This window comes from Notamacropus eugenii, chromosome 1 (assembly GCF_028372415.1).
Source record: "Notamacropus eugenii isolate mMacEug1 chromosome 1, mMacEug1.pri_v2, whole genome shotgun sequence".
Classification (NCBI taxonomy): Eukaryota; Metazoa; Chordata; class Mammalia; order Diprotodontia; family Macropodidae; genus Notamacropus; species Notamacropus eugenii.
In genome coordinates, this window is record NC_092872.1 from 120,679,438 (window position 1) to 120,697,747 (window position 18,310).

The 18,310-nt window shown below is 37.1% G+C and overlaps 1 pseudogene; it reads left to right on the top strand.

Annotated features, from left to right (window-relative positions):
• Positions 1 to 827: 827 nt before the first annotated feature.
• LOC140506829 (embryonic polyadenylate-binding protein pseudogene) lies at positions 828 to 2,037 on the top strand (annotated as a pseudogene).
• The last annotated feature ends 16,273 nt before the right edge of the window (positions 2,038 to 18,310 follow it).

Genomic DNA, 18,310 nt, shown 5'->3' on the forward strand with positions numbered 1-18,310 from the left:
GGGCCTTTTGTTCTTCCAGATGAATCTCGTTATTATTTTTTCTCGTATTACAAAATAATTTTCATGGTTTGATTGGTATGGCAAAAATAAGTAAATTAATTTAAGAACAATTGTCGTTTTTATTATATTAGTTAATCCTACCCATGAGCAACTGATATTTTTCTAATTATTTATATCTGACTTTATTTACCTGAAAAGTGTAATTGTGTTCATATAGTTCCTGGGATTATTTTCATAGATAGAATCCTACGTATTTTATAATGTCTATAATAATTTTAAGTGGAATTTCTCTTTCTATTTCTTGCTATCGAGCTTTGTTAGTAATATATAGGAATTCTGAGGATTTATGTGGGTTTATTTCATACCCTGCAACTTTGCTTAAGTTATCTATTATTTAAAGAAGTTTTTTTTTTTTTAACTTGATTGTCTTGGATTCACTAAGTACATCATCATATCATCTGCAGTGATAGTTTTGTTTCCTCTTTGCCTATTCTAATTCCTTCAATTTATTTTTTTCTCTTATTACTAAAGTTAATATTTGTAGTACCATATTGAAAAGCAGTGGTGATAATGGACATCCTTCTTTCTAGCCTGATGTTCATGAAAATTCTTCTAGCTAGCTTATCACCATTACAATATAATATTTTTTGATGGTTTTAGGTAGATGCTACTTGTCATTTTAAGGAAGACTCCATTTATTCTTATGCTCTCTAGTGTTTTAAGTAGTTATGGGTGCACTAGCCTTTCCATTCCTATGTGCTTGCATGACCCTGTTCTTGGCTGTTCCTGGGATGCAGCTAGGACTGTGACCCTGCTGTCCTTGGAACATGAACTCAAGTGACCCCAGCCAGCTCCTGGCGTCCCTCTACATGGGTGACCTGCACTCCAACGTGACTGAGGTCGTGCTATTCCAGAAGTTCTCTCCTGTGGGACACATCATGTCCATCCTCACGTGCTGCCAGGTGATCTTGTATGGCTCCCTAGATTATGCCTACATCAGCTTCCACACACTTAACGAGCAAGCCTTGGTCACCAAAAATTCTGATGTAATCAAGTTCCAGCCAATCCATATCATGTGGTCCCAGTGGGATCCAGGGCTCCAGAAATCAAGAATTGTCAGCATCTTTATCAAGAGCTTACATGACTCCATTGACAAGCAAGGCCTTTTTCTACCTTTACCAGCATTCTCTCTTGAAAGATGGAGTGTGATGAAAATGGCTCCTGAGGATTTGACTTTTCTTCTTTGATATCCAGGGGGCTGCAAATGAAGCAATCAGTACTACGGATGGGATGCTACTTAATGACTGGTAAGTTTTTATGGGCCACTTCAAGTCTCATCAGGAATGGGAGGTAGAGCTGGGGGCACGATTGCTAGAATTCACCAACATCTATGTCAAGAACTTCAAGGAAAATATAGATGATCATTTCCTTCAGGAACTTTTCTCCTAGTTTGGAAAGACTCTAAGCGTGAAGGTGATAGTTGATGAAAGGCCATTCCCGAAGCTTTGGTTTTGTCAACTTTGAGAAGCATGAGGAAGCACAAAAGGCTTTGAGTAGCAGGATGGGAAGGAGCTCGAGGTTCATGTCCTGTATGTTGGGTGGGCCCAGAAGAGGACAGAGAGGCACAGTGAGCTGAAGTGTAAATCTGAGTAAATGAAGCAGGAGAGAGTGAACCGCTAACAGGATGATGAGAAGCTAAGGAAAGAGTTCTCCCCTTATAGCACGATCAGTGACAAAGCGATGACAGAGGGTGGCCACAGCAAGGGATTTGGCTCTGTGTGTTTTTCCTCCCCAGAAGAGGCTACCAGGACAGTGACAGAGATGAACAGGCAGATCCTTAGCACAAAATCGCTCTATGAGGCCCTCATCCAACACAAGGAAGAGTGGAAGGTAGTTCTCACCAACCAGTAAATATGGTATATCTCCGTCCTCCAGAACATAAATGGCTCCATCTTTCCCCAATCCCCCAATTATTTCCTACATGCCATCTCCCAGGCGGCTACAGTCTTCCAGTCAGATATCCAGGCATCCATCTAGAGTCCCAGCACCATGACCCCAATTCAGCCTGCTCCAATGTGGATTAGTTTCTCTCCTAGGTCTTTCTCCACATCCCAGGACTCCAACTCCAACATCAGTACTGTCCATCAGGTGTTCAGGGCAGGGTCCCACACAGATAGAGTAGTCAGTATTTGGGCCCATACTATGGGAATTGGGCTCCCTAGGCCATGGCATTGCCCTGTACAAGTACTCTTCAGCTGTGCATAATACAATCAGTTAATGGAGCCAATTTTGCATGACCAAGGGCAGGGACCTTTGACTGCATGTATACTGCCCTCAGTCTCACCCCAGGAACAGAAGTTGATGCTTGGTAGGTGTGTAGCTCTTGCCTGATAGTGTTGGGAGCAGTTCAGGTCTGGGTCTGGACACGAGTGGGAAACTTGCCTTGAAATTAATGTAAAAACCTTTAGCTTCTGGACCCATTAGCACCTTGGGACTTAGAAACTAAATGCTTGGATTTGAATCCCAGCTCTTCTACCTATTACCTTGGCAACCTCGACCTCAGATTCTCAACTCTAAAATGGGGATAGAATTATATGATCTCTGGAGTCACTTCTGGGTAAAGTCTCCTATACATCCTATATTCTCCTACTTGTGTTTTGACCAGCATTATTTTCATTGTTGTAACAGTAGATGCTTTTCCTTGGACCTTGTCACTATCTTGGCTACTTTAGAGGTAGTTTGGTACAGTAGAAAGTACATTGGGCATCCTAGGAGGATTATTTTTTTCTCATCTCTAAAGGGGCAATGATACCTATGCTGAATGACCTACCTATCACAAATCCCTCCCTAGACCGGTCTACCCTCCATTCAACTGCCAAAGTGATTTTTCCTAATGCTCAGGTCTGACCATGTCACTCCCATCCCCCAATCAGTAACCTCCCTATCAATGACTCCCTATCACTTCTAGGGATCACCCACTTGATCCACAAATAACCCATACCTGATTCTTTTATTTAGCATTCATAACCCTTCAGAAGCTATCTCCCCACTTCCTACTCCCCACTCCCCTTTAGTTTTCTTACACCTTACTCCCAGACACGTGCTCTTCTATCCAGTGATGCTGGCCTACTTGCAGTTCCACCAATAAGACATTCCATCTCTCAGCTCTGGGCTTTTTCTCTGCCTGTCCCCACATGACTGGAATGTTCTCCCTCCTCATCTCTCCCTCCTGGCTTCATTCAAATCCCAACTAAACTCTCACCTTGTACAGGAAGCCTTTCCCATTCCTCTTCAATTCTAGTGCCTACTTTCTGTTATCTCCTGCTTATGCTTTATGTATACTTTGTATGTATACTTTGTTTGCTTGTTATCCCCACTCCATTACACTGCCCCCTTAGATTGTGAGCTCCCCGAGAGCAAGGCTTATCTTTTCCTCGTCTTTTTTCTGCATACCCATCACTTATACAGTCCAGACATATAGTATATGTTTAATAAATGTTTATTCACTAAAAATTAGTTATGGGTGCATGAATTCCATCAACTGAAATTTTATTTCCCATGTTCAGCACTTTTAAGCATTTCTGCTCTAGATTTCCTTTGTTGTGGTGTTAAGGCTTTTTAGTCTTTCATGCTTTTTTGGGACAACTGTGATTCTTACATATCCTGTCTTTGAGATCTATATTTTTTTTCTTGCTCTTCTTGTTTTATTTTAATGCTCTTGGTTTTTGCTTCTTTTCTTCTGAATTACCTTTTATTTCTGTATACTTGCATTCCAAACCCATTTTTCTCTCTTTTTTTTCTTTAATAGGGCTTGCCATTGCAAAGTTACGATTTTCTATTCTGCTCATTATTTTTGCTCTTCAGGCCATAAATTCTGCTCTCATCATCTTTTTAAAAATTACTTCATTTCTTTTCAGTTTTCAACAATCACTTCCGTAACTCTTAAATTTTCTCCCCCTTCCTCCCAAAGACAAAATACAATCGTATATGAATTCTACACATACGTTCTTTCTAAATACATTTCCACAGTAGTCATGTTGCATAGAAGAACGAAAACGAATGGGAGAAACCATGAGAAAAAAACAAAACAAACCAAATCATAACACAAGAAAAAATGATCTGCTTCTTTCTACATTCCAATTCCATAGTTATTTCTCTGGATGTAGATGGCATCTTGCCTCGAATCAATTGGGAATGTTTTAAGTCGTTGCACTGCTGTAAAGGACTAAGTCTATCAGAAACAGTCCTTGGACAGTGTAGATGTTACTGTGTACAATATTCTCATGATTCTTCTCATTTCATTCATCATCAGTTCAGATAAGTTCTTCCGCACCTCTCTGAAGTCCTCAGGTTTATAATTTCTTGTAGAACAGTAATATTCAATTACATTCATGTATCACAACTTGTTCAGCCATTCCCCAATTGATGGGCATCCCCTCAATTTCCAGTTCTTGGCCACGACAAAGAGAGATGCTATAAATAATTTTTGTACATGTGAGGCTTTTCCCCAATTTTATTTTCTCTTTGAGATACAGCACTAGAAGCGATATTACTGGGTCAAATGGTATACACACTTTTGTAGCCCTTTGGGCACCATTCCAAATTGCTCTCCATAATGTTTGGATCAGCTCATAGATACACCTACAAAGAATTAGTGTTTCAACCCTGCAACACCTTCTCCAACATTTATCACTCTAACATTTTCCTTTAAATCACCTCTCAAGATTAACATGTTATTTTCCCATTCTCTCCTCAATTTCTATTAGGGTCCTGTGTATCATTAAAAAAAAAACCCAACAGTTCTCTGGCCCTGTGTGCTTCCTTATACGACAAAATCATTTGGAAAATGTCCAATATACAAGATTCCACCTTGAAATCAATTATCCAATACACACATTAGAAAACTGAGGTTAAATTGCTTACTGAATGACAACCACATGACAGAGCTCAAACTCAATTCCAATAAATACAAAAGTAAATACTGTATTCCTTCCAGGGGAAAACACTAACGTTTTAGAATAAATTTATGAGTTATGTACTATTTTGTTATTAGTTCTATTGTTAGATGAGTGAATTGAGACTCAAAAACTGGTTATCTTACATTTCTGTGGTCACTCAGTCAATTTAATTTAACAAGTATTAGTTATGTACCTACTGTTTTCTGAATTACGAAACTAGACTGGCCATATAAAGTCAAAAAAATAAAATAATCCCTCACATGAAGGAGCCTATATGTGGCAAATAAACTGCAACTCCAATATTCATTCCACTGTGCCACAGTTTGTCAAATGATAAAATCTTGTTAACATTTTAAAATATTTTTTATTAAATAAATGATGGTCTAGCAAATGATTCTCTTGGATGGAGCTATTGGATTGTTTTTAATTGAAACAATCTAAACTTTTCTTAGAAGCAATTTGGAAATTTTGGAAAAATCTTATACATTTTATAAATTGATAGTCTCTATGAAGATAAGAAAATTAAGTCTCCCAATTCCAGGGGCATTACTGTCAATGAACACATTGAATCTGACAGAGCCCCCACATGAATTTATCATGTTCAAGAAAAGGAATCACTTGATCTTGTGTTACTTGGCAATAAAAGTCTGCTTCTAGGATAGAGACAGAATAAAGCAAGTAAACTTTTTTTTTTTTAAATCATAAGTGAAACCATCCACCTCAAAATATCTGATAGTCATTTTTGACAAACATGGACATTTTAATGCTATACTATGTCTAATTGGTACTTTGAAATAAAAAATGTAAAGATGATTTAAAAAATCAATACACATCAACTGTGTAGGTATTAGGTAATGTCTCCTCGGTAAAAGCTTAAAATTGCCCAAGATATGCAAAGAACATCATTTTTTAAAAAAAGGGCATTATTCTGACATTAAAGTAAGTGAAGCCATTGAATGATATCCAGACATCTCAAACTCTATATATTTCCGGATTTGGGGTATAAATTTCTCAAGTATACCCTCAGTTTATATCAATTTCAAATATACGACTTGTTTAGATAATTTTGCTGAACTAAAATTAAAGTTCCACTATACTCACCATGTCAGTCACCTTTCAAAAGATTCTGAAAACCTTCCAGAATAAATTGCCATATAACAGCACATAAGGTAGTGAGTGAGTTTACTCCTATGGATAAGACGGAGGGAGAAACACCCCCCTCCCACATACATGTGTTTCTGTATGTGAAATATATGTAGAATATATACATATATGTGTGTGTGTGTAACACAAGTTTCTGTAGATGTATAAAATATGTGTGTGTGTTCATCCTTCATTGCCAAAGAAGACCATGCTATCAGAGAAATGATGACATGACTTGCACTTGACTTTTTTTTTGAGTGAGGGAGGGCTGTTCAGGTCATCAGCCTCACTTCTCCTCCAGAGCCATCTGAATCCAGTGACCAGATATTCATCAGGATAACTGGAGGTGACCCAGGATGAGGCAATTGGGGTTAAGACTCGCCCAGGGTCACACAGCTAGTGAGTATCAAGTGTCTGAGGTGAGATTTGAACTCGGGTCCTCCTGACTCCTGCACTGTTGCTCTATCCACTGCACCACTTAGTTGCCATGAAACATGTGCATACACAAGTATACATGCCCTATAAATGTAAGGCAATGAAATGAATGAAAATAACCATTTTATGCATATATGCACACATGCATGTATAGTTACATGTATAAATTGAAGGATTACAGTGCAACTTTGTATGTACATGCATATGCATATGTGCATGCACATGTGTGTATATTTACCTATTTTTGGATTGTGTATACAGTGTGTATACAGATTGTGTATACAGTGTCTGTTTGCATACGTATACATGTATATTCACAAGCATGTGTATGTATGTATGTATTTACTTAAATATGTGCATATGAGAAAAAGGATTGATGTTATCTATAAATGGATTTTGAAGTCATCGTTTGAAAAATTATTACATAATCTGTAGAAAATGAATGACTAATGAGCTTTCTAATCACCTTGCTATGCTCAAGCTCACTCCAGAAGAGGCCAAAGTGACCTGGAAATCAAAATCAGGCAATCAGGAGATGCAATGAGTTGAGGTGATATACCAGTGATCACTGGTGTGTGAACCTTGAACACCTTTGCTGTGCAAGAAACTTCCTTAGGTGGCATCAAAAGCTTGGTCGATGCCAGCTCCAGTAATGACATATCAAATTCGTGGAAAAGATATGACAACCGGCTTAAGCAATCAGCCACCTGCAGGTGGAGGGTACTAAGCCTAGAGAAAACAAATCAAGCAAACAAGTTTAACAGACAAAAAGACAAAAAGAGATAATAACCAAAAGTAGGGTAGATACAGGGTCAGTCTTGCTTCTGGACTCCAGAAACCTACAATCATAGCCTCACTCATGGTGGAATATATGTTAAGTGCATGCTTTGGTAATCATCTTCTCCTGAATAAACAACAGTTATGATGTTGTCTTTCCAGTGTGTTATAATGTTCTCAACCTTTGGAACATTGCTTGGCTTCCATTTTACCAATACATTAGGTCCAAAATTAATTCTATCAGTAGAACCTGATCCTTCAGTTCTCCTGCTAGTTAGTTTGGAAGGAGGGTCGATTTCCCCAAGGGGTATTGTTTCATGAGGAATAATAATCACTTGAACTAATCTATCATTTTTACACAACTGCACGGGTACCTCACCTAAATTTTGAAATGTCACAATAATTTCTCCCGATAATTAGTATCTATCAATACATGTATTCCTCGAGTTGCTAATTCTGACTTACCCAATATCCTTCTAAAATTATTTCTAGACTTTCTCATACATATTGCAGTAGAGATTTTTATTTCTTTTCCATCCAAACTAAAGTCATCCAAAAAAAATGTAAATCATATCCTTCTGAGAGAAATGTCCCAGGATATGCTGCGGGGACATTTGTCCTCACAGTCCAACACCCAATATTTGGCTTCATAGGTGTTTGCTGTTTTCTGTTTTGTGGATTTGGGGTCATCATTATGGCTACCATCATTGGTATTTCCTACCAATGACCTATCATACCAACTACAGAAAGCAGTGAACAGATTATCTTTCTAATATTGGTAAGAATTATTACAACTTAACTTCCTTAATCCATTCATTCTTTCAATTAACCCAGAAGATTATGGATAATATGGTAAAAGATACATCCTTTCTATGTTGTTTAATACACAATATCTCTTCATTTTATTACCTTTGAAATGCTACCCTTTGTTACTTTGAATCAACATTGGTGTTCCATAATATAGATTTATGATATCTAGAGTTTTGCAAGTATTATTCTGGATTATATTCTTATAGGGACAAGCCACTGCAACAGTAAGCATCCCAACGTACACAGTGGGGGCATGCTATCACAGCTTCTTAAATCTGCACTCCTAAAAGTAAAAGCAACTTTTGAAGAGTTAACAATCACTTTAATGAAGCACATGTATCAATCCTTTAATCACGCACTATGTCATTCACCTAGATCAGGGGAGTCAGCACCCTGAACTTCAAAAAAAAAAATACAGAAAGATTAAAAGTGAACAGACATGATTTCCTCTACCTGACTTCAACAGACAGTTAGACCCCAACTGTCTGACTATAGCCACCAGAGAGGGAAGCACCAACATTTGGGATTTCAAAGTCTGGGGGCTCCATTCAGTGCCTTCCCAGAGTCCTCGTCTGGACAAATAAACACTTCCAGTCAGTAAGCCCCAAAGTAAAACTTCATCCTCAGAGTCTTTAAACACTTCTTAGAGCCAGAGGGCATCACATCCCTTGAAAACCACTGCCTCATTAACATAATGCTTCGACCTTCCCACAAATCTTCCCAGGTCTGACAATAGGTGGGAATGATTCTCCTTAGTCACATTCAAATAGAGGTACTATACTTTTTGATTATAATAAAACAACAAGAGCAAAAGATCCTATTTTACTTGTCATTATATAAACCTGAGTAGGTGTCAACACAAGTACATATAAATTTTCATCCTTTATCTTGGGTTAGGAGTCCACTATAATCTATTTGTCAAATTTAGGCTGGGACTTTTGCCCTTGCTATGTCTCCAGTTACTATCTGAGGAACAGTTAATTCCTTTTCCAATTGACATATATAACAATCCCCTGCGATTTGTTTCAGCAATGAATGAGAGATACTTATGCTTTGGTCTAGTGTGTTGGCTGGACCCCATAATGGCCAGCCATTTGATGAACCCATTTTCCTACTACCAGATCAGCAGTTGGTGTCAGAGTAGGGAGAATATGTTGAGTACCAATTTTTGATAATAGATCAGCATACATTGCATACACATTCTGATGGGGTAAAGGCCACATGAAAATGTACGTGAAAAACTGAGAAATTAGTAACCAAAGTCATGCCCCATATATCTTCCCATAATTCTTTGCCCCAAACTTGTTTGCCATGAAATGCTTAATTTTGACTCATTCACATGGGCATTCGTGTAATGGATTCATTAGCCCATGAATCAGTGAATATATGACACCATCCTCCTTGTTCTGTTTTGATAACTTGATGTACTGCCATAAGTTCAGCATATTGACTACTTTCACCTATCCCAGTACTTTTCAACTTCCACCTGGTACAGGGCTTATAAGCTACCTCTTTCCAATGTCTTTTGTGGCCCAAATACTTTGCTGAATTATCAGTAAACTTTGCATATCTCTTTTGAGCTTCAGATAAACCACCACACTCCTCATTCTGTTTTACCAAGAAATGTAGCTACTGTTGCTTTGATTCAGGGGGTGTATCATTTCCCTCGGTATCTATGTTTGCTATAAATTCATGTAAAGCAGAAACTCGACTTCTGTCTGTTTTAGATCTATTTTGAATGTACCATTTCCATTTAATTATGCTTGCCTCTTGTTCATTTCCAATTATGTAAGAAGTCAGGGTACTCATTACACAGGTCATAGCTGGGATTCCAGGCCTTAATATTATCTCATGGCCTGAAGTCAGTTGTTCAGTCTAAAAAACCCAACTTGAAGGTAACAACTGCTTCTCAAAAGGGGGGTGTATTGAACTCAAGAAGAAGGGAGTTCCCTATATCAAAATCCTAAGGGTATATTTCAGGTTTGTTGTTTTTTCCATAAACTCCATATTACATATTTATCCTGTACACTCACTTTTAATTCCACTGGACCAAAGTGCATATGCAATAAATCTAGGGCCAATTGTATAGTAGACCTTGTGTCTTAAGAAGCTTTACTCTGTTCAGGGCCCGAATCATATTCATAATTTTTTAAATGTTAAATGATTTTTTAAATTAATTTTTAGTTTTCAACATTCATTTCCACAAAATTTTGAGTTCCCAATTTTCTCCTTGTCTCTCCCCTCCCACACCCCATCACCTCTTGCATTCTGATTACCCCTTACTCATTATGCTCTCCCTTTTCTCATACCCCTCCCTTGCCTGATCCCCATCTTTTCTCTTTTCTTGTAGGGAAAGATAGATTTCTATACCCCATTACCTGTATTTCTTATTTCCCGGTTGTATGCACAAACATTTCTCAACATTCGTTCCTAATATTTTGAACTCTAACTTCTCTCCCTCCCTCCCTGCCCACCCATCTCCACTGAGGAGGCAAGCATTTCAATATAGGCTATATATATATATGTTTTGCAAAAAGACTTATATAATAGTCATGTTGTGTAAGACTAACTCTATTTCCCTCCATCCAATCCTTCCCCCCTATTTATTCTATTCTCTCTTTTGACCTTGTCCCTCCGCATAAGGGTTTGCTTCTAATTGCCCCTTTCTCCCATTAGCCCTCCCTTCTATTATCCCCCTCACTCTACCTGTTCCCCTTTCCCCTACTTTCTTGTAGTATAATAAAATATTTCATACCCAGTTCAGTGAGAATGTTATTCCCTTCTTAAAACAGAGGTAAAGAGAGCAAGCTTCACTCTTTCCCTCTCATCTCCTCACTTTTCTCCTCCACCGAATAAGCTTATTATTGCCTCTTTTACAAGAGATAATTTGCCCCATTCCATTTCTTTCTTTCTCCTCCCAATATATTCCTCTCTCACCCCTTAATTTTTATTTTTTAGATATCATCCTTTCTTAATCAGCTCACTCTATGCTCTGTCCATATACATATATATGTATACGTATATATATATGTGTGTGTGTGTGTGTGTGTGTATGTGTGTGTGTGTGTGATCTCTCCAACTACTTAAATACTGAGAAAAGTGTTAAGAGTTACAAATATTGTCTTTCCATGTAGGAATGTATTCAATTCAACTTTAGAAATTCTTTTAAGATTTCTCTTTCCTGTTTACCTTTCATGCTTCTCTTGATTCTTGTGTTTCAAAGTCAAATTTTATTTTCAGGTCTCGTCTTCCATCAAGAATGCTTGAAAGTCCTCTATATCATTGAATGACCATTTTCCCCTCTGAACTATTATACTCTGTTTTGATGGATAGGTGATTCTCCATTTTAATCCTAGTTTCTTTGACTTCTGTAATACCATATACCAAGTCCTTTGGTCACTTACTATAGGAGCTACTAGATCTTGTATTATCCTGATTATATTTCTACAGTATTCAATTTGTTTCTTTCTAGCTGCTTGCAATATTTTCTACTTCACCTGGGAACTCTGGAATTTAGCTAAAATATTCCTAGGAGTTTCTCTTTTTGGGTCTCTTTCAGGAGGCAAATAGTGGATTCTTTCAATATTTATTTTACCCTCTGGTTCTAGAATATCAGAGAAGTTTTTCTTTATATTTTCATGAAAGGTGTCTAGGTTCTTTTTTTTATCATGGCTTTCAGGTAGTCCCATAATTTTGAAATCGTCTCCCTTGGATCTAGTTTCCTGGTCAGTTGTTTTTCCAATGAGATATATCCCATTAGCTTCTATTTTTTCGTTCTTTTGATTTTGTTTTGTAATTTCATAGTTTCTCACAAAGTCATTAACTTCCATCTGTTCCATTCTAGTTTATTGAGGGTGGAATGCGGTAAAATCCAGGTCAGGGTTTCTCTGAAGCCTAATCTGTAATCTGTTCTCACAAACATCTGTTACGCCCTCTTGTTTTGTTGTATCCATGGGAACTCAGAGAATGTGCAGAGTATAAGGACCTTGAGTGAAGAGTTCCAGAAGATATTTACCCTGAGAATGAGATGTCTAAAAAGTAAACTAAAAATGTCCTCATGGGAATCACCTTGTTCACTTGCTTGTAAGGGTTTATATAAACCCATCGCCTCAGTTAATAAATGGGAATTGTTCTTTATTTTCCTTGCCTGCCCCTTTGTTCTTTTCTTCGTCACTGCTTCATTCGGGGACCCTGGTTGTCCCCCCACATTAATTTTTAAAGAACTATTTTCTTCAGTGAGGTTTTGAACCTCCTTTTCCATTTGGCTAATTCTTCTCTTTAAAACATTCTTCTCATTGGCTTGTGGGACCTCTTTTGTCATTTGAGTTAGTCAATTTTTTAAGGTGTTAATTTCTTCAGTATTTTCTGGGCCTCCTTTAGCAAGCTGTTGACTTGCTTTTCATGGTTTTCTTGCATCTCTCTCATTTCTCTTCCCAATTTTTCGTTCACTTCTCTTACTTGATTTTCAAAATCCATTTTGAGTTCTTCCATGGCCTGACACCACTTGCATATTTATTCTGGAGGTTTTGCCTGCAGAAGCCTTGACTTTGTGTCTTCCTCTGAAGACTCAAATTGTTCCTCTTTATCTGAAAGGGTGGAAGAAAATATCTGCTTACTAAGAAAGTAAACTTCTATTGTCTTATTCTGTTCCCCTTTTGGGAGAGCATTTTTCCAGTCAGCTACTTGACTTTTGAACTTTTTGTCAGGGCTGAGCTCAGGGCTGAGATTCAGATCAGTGGTCAGGGTCACAATTGCCCCAGGGGCTTTAGGCTAAGGTCTTCCAGAGCTGCCACTCAGAACTGAGATTCAGATTAGCCAATCAATTCCACCAGGGGCTCTAGCTGGAGGTCTTCAAAAATGGAAGTTGCCACTACTGGAGGTCCAGACTGAGCTCCCGTCTCCTGGGTGAAGGGCCCATCCCACTGACCAATCTGGGTACTCATGCTGCTGATGGCTCCCTGAAGTCTGTTCAGGGTCCTCTCCCTGCCACGTCAGGCTATGCTCTTAGCTTCTTAGGCTGTGCTGCATGCCCATATTTTTTTTTCCTAGACATTTTACATAAAGGTTTCAAAATTTGTCCTAGACATGGTAGCTGACGTTGCCAATACCCAAATACTCCTATAAACGTCTGAATTTATTTCTTATTGATGGGAATAGGAAAATGCAGAATTTTTTTTGGATTTACAGAAGAATCTCTCACAGCCTCTCATTCCATTGTATACCCCAACATTTTATGGTTTGGGCTGGCCCTTTAACTTTTGAAGGGTTAATATCCTACACTTTGCTTTTAATATGCTTTGCTAAAAGAGTCAAATTCTTCTCCAGTTCTTTCATATTTATTTCCTTGTAAAATACTTCCATTTATTTAATGGGTAAGTTGTACACCAGGTACCTCAAATTCATCTAAATATTCAGGCACAGCCTTATGAAAATTAGCAGGATTGTGCCTTACATTCCTATGATGGTGATGGGAGTTCTATGTTAATACTTATCAAGGTTTCCATATATAAGAGAGGACTCTGACCCTGTTACAATGCTTTTGTTACAATATTTGATATGTATTTTCTAATATATGGTCAAAGTGATTTGGGTCTGTAATCCCATTTGTGTAATTTTTTTTTTTTTAATCTGAGCTGAAGCTCAGCCAAATTACCATTCTCCTTGAAAGTGTGACAAATTTAGTTACGAGGGTTCAAGAGCATCTGTAGGGGCAGTTCTTACTTCTCTTTCTTCTCCCTTTTCTTGGTAGATTTTGTATAGTTTATTACTTGGAATACCATAGATGCTTCCAAAATCTACCCCTGCTCTCAGTAGAGCACTAAGCAATTTCTTGTCAATCTACTCTGAGTTTGAATCCGCTATCTATTTACTCTTCTCTCTCCTGAGGAAATTTGTCTTTTCCCCAGTCTACTAAGTTACTTAACTATGAAATTTTGTCCAGCACTTCTGAAAGAGTGTGCCTACTTCTCCAATTATTTGAGTCAAAACTAGGTTCTTGTAAGCAAAAGGAGGTGTCTTCATTATTACATTCCTATGGGAAGATGCTAAGGTGTATCAAAATGCATCAACGTTTCTGATCATTCTGGCACTCTTCATTACCTACTCCTTTAAATTTATTACACAGTCCTTAAGTGAACATCAGGGTCTATCTCTGTTAGGTCACCTGGATTCAGTAGGACACTGCCTATTGCATGCTTCTGCAGCCAAAGCTAACAGATTAGTTGTATTGTTACCTCCTTGAATAGTGTAATCTTTAAAGACTTAATGTACAAAATGATTTTGACTGATACCTATAAATTTCAAACAATCCATACCATAAAAGGTACTCCTCTGACCCCTTAATCACTCATTCTCATCATCCAAGATATTAACGATTCTCCCATCCCTTGAGTGAACTGATTCAAAATATCTGTGACTTCCTGTTAAGTAAAATCTTCAGTTGTCTCCCTAAATACTCTATTCTCTGCTTCTTTCACCTGTTTTTTCCTTAGCATTGTGTGGCCTTCAGCCTGAGAAGCCTTCCTCTCTAACATTGTTTCATTTTCCAATTCTTATTCCTTTATATTTTCTGCCCACATACTCTCCTGACAGTTGTCATGACAACTAGGCAGGGTCTATATAAAGTTTGCATTTACACTTCTTTTCCCAACTTCTCACTTCTTCTTAGTTAAATGGGCAGAATTTTCTTCCATCTGTGACCACTTAGTTTGTATTTTTAAAGGAGAGCCCGAACCCTGAGAATTCCCATGCACACTACATAACTCCTTTTCCATCTGATTTCTTTTCTTCAGCATCTCATATCTGGTTTTCCACATAATATGGTAACCTGTTAATAAAATCCAGCTTCTCCTACATAGTCCTGCCAGTTCTTTCCCTGGTCTTATTGACATTCCTTGCAAACACCTTTCGAAGTTTCTGGGTTCCTCCTCCTGTAACCTCAATTCCCATTTCTCGCAGGGTCAAGTATTTTTAGTCCATTCCCTCTCTAGGGGGGAATATGGTAAATCCTCCCATCCTGGGATATCAATTTCTTCTTCTAAATCTTTTCTGCCTCCATATTGAGATTTTATACCCTGTCTGTGCAACAAAATGAATTTCCCAGCCAATAGTCACAGCACCAAGTGTGATTATGAATATGCCAACCTAATACTGAATCGCAAAGCACAACAAACTCTCCATGTGTAACGCCAAAGAAAAATATTAACTTAGACCACAGAAAGCCAAATCCCATCATCAGAAAGCCAAATCCATCATATTAATACACATCATAGTTAATATATGTTAGCACAGCTGGGGACAAAAGTGTTTCGAATTTCTCCTCTCACAGTGTCCACCCCAGACCCCCCCACCCCCAATTTACTTGATCCTTCTCACAAACAAACACTGAGGAGCCTAGGTATGTCTGCTTGTCTGCATAAGTAGCTCTAAGTAGCCTGATCAGCTTCTGCTCAGCTCTTCTCCACCGTTCCTATTCCACCAATTCAGCAAACTCCTTCAACCACATGTGACTTATGTTTCCATGTGATTTATGCAGGTTACATTAGCCTGCCTGTTAATGAATGACAAAGATCTTTCCATTTAAATTACCATCACAAAGGTAAAAGAAGGTCAAAAAAACACTGAAGAGAACTCCTTAAGTGGAAGAAATAGCCAAATTGAAAAAAAAGTTGGACAAAAATTCACTGGAGAGAAAAAAAAAACTTTTAAAAACCAGAATTCACCAAGAGAAAAAAGAGGGACAAAATTCGCTGAGCACACAAACTCCTTAAAAAGTAGAATTGGACTAATATAAAGGAGGATACAAAAAAAATTATTGAAGAAAATAATGCCTTACTAATTAGAACTGGACAAATAAAAGTAATGAATTCATAAGATATAGAAAAAAATAAAACAAAACCAAAAGATTGAAAAAATAATGTATAAGAGCATGTGAAACTTCTCACTAGAAAAATAATGGACTTAGAAAATACTTGTAGAGGAGATTTTAAAGGACTATTGGATTCCATAAAAGCCATGATAAAAAAAGAGAGAGTCAACACATTAGATTTCAAGGAATTATAAAGGAAAATTCCCTGCCATCCTGGAAACGTAGTAAAATATAAATCGACAAAATTCACTGTCTTGAAAGAGATGCCAAAATGAAGACTCCAAGTAACATTGCAGCCAAATTCGAGACTGTATATGACAAAGAAAAGATGTTCCAAGCAGTAAGAAAAAAATCAAATAAATATCTAGCAGCTTTCACATTAAAGGATCAGAGGGTTTGGAATATGATATTCCAGAGGGTCAAGGAGCTAGGGTTACAACCAAGAATCACCTACTCAGCAAAAATGAGATCCCTTTCATGCAACGATGACTATTTAATCACTTAGAGACCTCAACATAATTGATTAGAAGAAAAAAGATGAAAAGAAAATTTAACTTTCAAATGCAACTTTAGAGAAGCAATAAGTGGTAGACAGGAAAGAAAATTCAGAAGGGATTATAGGGTTAAACTATTTTCGTTAATACACAGGAAGATGACACTTGTAACTCCCAAGAGCTTTATTATTAATAAGATAGTTTCAAGGATAGTTTGATACATAGAGGGAAAGCAAGGGAAGATTTCTTAAAAAAAAATAAGGAATGAGAAAGAGGGATTTACTGGAAAACGGAGGAAAGTAGAATGTGATCATTTATCTCATTTAAAAAAGTTCACAGAACTTTTAGAAGTTCATGGAAATACTTAAAAGTTCATAGAAAGAGCTTTCACAGTAAAAGTAAAGATGGTAGGGCTGGATATTATACACTTAGTGTCTGTTAATATCCTCATTTCTTAAATATATGGAGAACTGAGTCAAATGTTTAAGAATAAGGGCATGAATAAGAGTAAGGTGAAGAAATCAATGTTATCTATAGTCATATAAAAAAATTCTCTAAATCATTATTGTTTAGAGAAATGCAAATTAAAACAACTCTGCAGTACCACATCACACATATCAGATTAGGTGATATAATGGAAAAAGAAAACCACAAATGCGGGAGGTGATGTAGGTAAAACTTGAAACACTAACGCATTGTTGGTGGGAATGTGAACTGAATCAGCCATTTTGTAGAGCAATTTGGTACTATGCTCAAAGGGCTAGGAAATTGTGCATACACTTTTACCCAGTAATAAGTCTGCATTCCAAAGAAATAATTTAAAAAAGTATATGTAAATATATTTATAGCAGTTATTTTATTAGTGGCAAAGAATTAGAAATTAAATTGGAATACTGTTGTGCTGGAGGAAATGCGGAGCTGGATCCTTCTTGAAAGAAGGAAAAAAAATACCTTAAACTTATATAAAATGATAAAAGGGAAGTGACCAGAACATTGTACATAGTAACAACAATCTCATGGATGATCAACAGTGAATGACATAGGTATCCTCAACAGTATAATGATGGAAAATACTTGCAAAGAGTTTTTGGTGAAAAATTCCATCTAATTCCAGAGTCTGAATGTAATTGAAGCATTTTTTTAAACTTTATTTTTCGTGGGGTTTTTTTGTTGTTGTTCTGTTATCTTTCACAATACCACTTATAAGGAAATAGTTTTTGCATGACTGCACGTGTATAAACCATATCAAATAATTGCTTTCTAAATAAGGGTGAGTGGAGGGAGGGAAGGAAGCAATTTGGAATGCAAAATGTTAAAAAAAATTAAAATTGCTTTAAAATTGAATAAATAAAAAGGTATTTCTGTATGTATGTGTTTCTATGTAAACAGATAGATGAAACTTAAAAAAAAGAAAGCCTCTACGTTTAGCAGATACTCAGTCAACAAGCGTTTATTAGAAGTCTATAATAGGGGAATGCTAGTAGATATTTAAGAATTGGTATCCTTCCCCAAATTTACACATGGACAATTTTAAATTTCAGTTTGTATTAATCTTATTCTGTTTATTCTGCATTATTAAGCTTCTTCTTTCTCATTGTCTTAAGACAATCAACAAAACAGTAAATGACACTGGTTTATATCATTTATAGAACTGTAAATATTTATACTGACAATTTAACTGGTTTGTTGTTTTTTTGTTTTTTTGTTTTTGTTTTTGTTTTTTTTGTAGTGGCCAAGAATTGGAAATAAACGAGATGCCCATCAATTGGGGAATGACTGAACAAGTTGTGACATACTGGGATACTATTGTTCTGTAAGAAGCAGTG